Genomic DNA, 4671 nt, shown 5'->3' with positions numbered 1-4671 from the left:
AGACAACTTCAAGAAGACACGATGATGGAGATCATGGTGTCATGCCGGTGACAACGATGATCATGGAGCCCCGAAGATGGAGATCAAAAGGAGCAAATGATATTGGCCATATCATGTCAGTATTTGATTGCATGTGATGTTTATCATGTTTTACATCTTATTTGCTTAGAACGACGGTAGCTTAAATAAGATGATCCCTCGTAATAATTTCAAGAAAGTGTTCCCCCCAACTATGCACCGTTGCGAAGGTTCGTTGTTTCGAAGCACCACGTGATGATCGGGTGTGATAGATTCTAACGCTCGAATACAACGGGTGTAAGCCAGATTTACACACGCAATACACTTAGGTTGACTTGACGATCCTAGCATGTACAGACATGGCCTCGGAACACGGAAGACCGAAAGGTCGAGCATGAGTCGTATAGAAGATGCGATCAACATGAAGATGTTCACCGATATTGACTAGTCCGTCTCACGTGATGATCGGACACGGCCTAGTTGACTCGGATCATGTTTCACTTAGATGACTAGAGGGATGTCTATCTGAGTGGGAGTTCATTGAATAATTTGATTAGATGAACTTAATTATCATGAACATAGTCTAAATTGTCTTTGCAAGTATGTTGTAGATAAATAGCTCACGTTGTAGCTCCCTGTTTCAATACGTTCCTAGAGAAAGACCAAGTTGAAAGATATTGTAAGCAATGATGCGGACTGGGTCCATAGTCCGAGCAGTGTCCTCACTGCTACACAGAAGGCTTACGTCTTTGATGCACCGCTAGATGTGCAAACCCCTACAACGTCGTCTGTGGATGTTGTGAACACCTGACAGACACATCCTGATGACTACTTGATAGTTTAGTGCACCATACTTTACGGCTTAGAATCGGGATTCCAATGACGTTTTGAACGTCATAAGACATATGAGATGTTCCAAGAGCTGAAATTGGGATTTCAGGCTCATGCCCGTGTTGAGAGGTATGAGACCTCTGACAAGTTCTTTTGCCAACAAGATGGAGGAGAATAGCTCAGCTAGTGGGCATGTGCTCAGAATGTCTGGGTGCTACAATCATTTAAATCGAGTGGGAGTTAAACTTCCAGATAAGATAGTGATTGATAGAGTTCTCTAGCCACTATCACTAAGCTACTAGATCTTCATGATGAACTATGACATGCAAGGGATGGAGTTGATCTCGGAGCTGTTCGCGGTGCTTAAGACCGCAAAAGGTAGAAATCAAGAAGGAGCATCAAGTGTTGATGGTTTAACAAGACCACTGGTTTCAAGAAGGGCAAGGGCTAGAAGGGAAACTTCATGGATGGCAAACCAGTTGCCGCTCCAGTGAAGGAACCCAAGGTTGAACCCAAACCCGAGACTAAGTGCTTCTATTGTAAGGGGAACGGTCACTTGTAGCGGAATTACCCCAAATGCATGGTAGATAACAAGGCTGGCAACTTCAACAAAGTATATACGTGTTATTAATATGTACCTTACTAGTACTCCTGGTAGCACCTGGGTATTGGATACCGGTTCATTTGCTATTATTGGTGACTTGAAGCAAAAGCTACAGACTAAACGGAGACTGGCTAAGGGCGAGGTGACGATGTGTGTTGGAAGTGTTTCCAAAGTTGATGAGATCACCATCGCACACTCCATCTACCTTCGGGATTAGTATTGAACCTAGATAAATGTTATCAGGTGTCTACGTTGAGCATGAATATGATTAGATCATGTTCATTGCAATACAGTTATTCATTTAAGTTAGAGAATAATGGTTATTCTGTTTACATGAATAATACCTTTCATGGTCATGCACCCTATGTGAATGGTTCAGTGAATCTCGCTCGTAGTAATACACATGTTCACGCCAAAAGATGTAGATAGTACCACTTTCTTGTGGCACTGCCGCTTAGGTCATATTGGCGTAAGATGCATGAAGAAACTCCGTGTCGATGGATGTTTGGAGTCACTTGATTTTGAATCGCTTGACACATGCGAGCCATGCCTCATGGGCAGGATGACTAAGACCCCGTTTTCAGGTACAATGAAACGGGAAAGTGACTTGTTGGAAATCATACATGCTGATGCGTGTGATCCAATGAGAATTGAAGCGTGCGGTGGATATCGCTATTTTCTCATCTTCACTCACGATTTGAGTAGATATAGGCATATTTACTTAATGAAGCACAAGTCTGAAACGTTTGAAAAGTTCAAGCGATTTCAGAGTGAAGTTAAGAATCATCATAACAATAAGATCATGTTCCTACGATCTGATCAAAAAGGGATTTTCTGAGTTATGAGTTTGGCAATCACTTAAGACATTGTGGGATTGCTTCACAGTTGAAGCCACCTGGAACACCACAAGGTAATGGTGTGTCCGGACGTCGTAATCGAACCCTATGAGATATGGTGCGATCTATGATGTCTCTTACCAATCTACCGTTTTCATTTTGAGGTTATGCATTAGAGACAGCTGCATTCACTTTAGATAGGACACCATCTAAGTCCGTTGAGACGACATCGTATGAACATTGGTTTGGCAAGAAACCAAAGTTGTCGTTTCTTAATGTTTGGGGCTGCAATGCTTAAGGCTTCAGCCGAAGAAGCTCGAACCCAAAGCGGACAAACACATCTTCATAGGATACCCAAAGGTGACAGTATGGTATACCTTCTATCTCAGATCCAAGGGCAAATTGTTTGTCGCTAAGAACGGGTCCTTTCTCGAGAAGGAGTTTCTCTCGAAAGAATTGAGTGGGAAGAAGATAGAACTTGATGAGGTCGTCGAACCTTTACTTCAACCAGAGAGTGATGCAACACAAAAAGATGTTTTCTTTGGCGCCTACGTCTGTTGAAGAGGAAGTTAATGATAGTGATCATGAAGCTTCGGATCAAGTTGCTATCGAACATCATAAGTCCACAAGGATATGTACTACTCCTAAGTGGTACGATAATCCTGCCTTAGATATCATGTTGTTAGACAACAATGAACCTACGAGCTATGGAGAAGCGATGGTGGGCCCGTATTCTGACAAATGGTTAGAAGACATGAAATCCGAGATAGGATCCATGTATCAGAACAAAGTATGGACTTTGGTGGACTTGCCCGATGATCGGCAAGCCATTGAGAATAAATGGATCTTTAAGAAGAAGACGGACGTGGACGGTAATGTTACCGTCTATGAAGCTCGACTTGTGGCAAAGAGTTTTTCACAAGTTCAAGGAGTTGACTACGATGAGATTTTCTCACCCGTAGCGATGCTTAAGTCCGTCGGAATCATGTTAGCATTAGTTGTATTTTTCGATTATGAAATCTGACAGATGGATGTCAAAAACAAGTTTTCTTACCAGTTTTCGTAAGAAAGAGTTGTATGTGATACAATCAAAGTTTTGTCGATCCTAAGGATGCTAAAAGGTATGCTAGCTCCAGCAATCCTTCTATGGACTAGAGCAAGCATCTCGGAGTCAGAATACATGCTTTGATGGAGTGATCAAAGCTTTTAGGTCTATACAATGTTTGCTAGAAACTTGTATTTACAAGAAAGTGAGTGGGAGCACTACAACATTTCTGATAAGTATATGTGGATGACATATAGTTGATCCAAAATAATGTAGAATTTCTGGAAAGCATAAACGGTTGTTTGAAGAGTGATTTTCAAATTAAGACCTGGATAAAGCTGCTTACATATTGGGCATCAAGATCTATAGAGATAGATCAAGACGCCTGATGATATTTTCAAAGAACGCACACCTTGACATGTTTTTGAAGGAGTTCAAAATAGATCAGTCAAAGAAGGGGTTCTTACCTGAGTTGTAAGGTGTGAAGTTGAGTAAGACTCAAAGATTGACCACGACAGAAGAAAGAGGAAGGACGAAGGTCGTCCCCTATGCTTTTGTCATAGGCTCTATACGGTATGCCATGCTGAAGTACCGCACCTGATGTGTGCCTTGCCACATGTCTGGCAAGAGGGTACAAAGGTGATCTAGGAGAGGATCACCAGATAGCGGTCGAAAATATCCTTAGAGGAATAAGGAAATGTTTCTCGGTTATGGAGATGATAAAGAGTTCGACGTAAAGAGTTACATCGATGCAAGATTAACACCTATCCGGATAGCTCTGAGTAGAGATACATGATACGTATAATGGAGCAACAATTTGGAATAGCTCCAAGTGGAATGTGGTAGCAGCATCTATGATATGACATAAAGTTTTGCGAAATACATAGGGATGTGAATATGGCAAGACCCGTTGACTACAACCTCTCTCACAAGCATAACATGATCAAACCCAGAACTCTTTGAGTGTTTATCACATAGTGATGTGAACTAGATCATTGAGTCTAGTAGACTCTTGGATGTTGGTCACATGGCGATGTGACCTGTGAGTGTTAATCACCTGGCGATGTGAACTAGATTATTGACTCTAGTGCAAGTGGGAGACTGTTGGAAATATGCCCTAGAGGCAATACTAAATTGGTTATTATTATATTTTCTTGTTCATGATAATCGTTTATTATCCATGCTAGAATTGTATTGATAGGAAACTCAGATACATGTGTGGATACATAGACAACACCATGTCCCTAGTAAGCCTCTAGTTGACTAGCTCGTTGATCAATAGACGGTTACGGTTTCCTGACGATGGACACTGGATGTCGTTGATAACGGGATCACAT

The sequence above is a fragment of the Triticum dicoccoides genome, chromosome 1A (genome assembly GCF_002162155.2).
Source record: "Triticum dicoccoides isolate Atlit2015 ecotype Zavitan chromosome 1A, WEW_v2.0, whole genome shotgun sequence".
NCBI classification, from domain to species: domain Eukaryota; kingdom Viridiplantae; phylum Streptophyta; class Magnoliopsida; order Poales; family Poaceae; genus Triticum; species Triticum dicoccoides.
The sequence above is the reverse complement of the archived record's forward strand: the minus strand, read 5'-3'. Positions refer to the sequence as shown.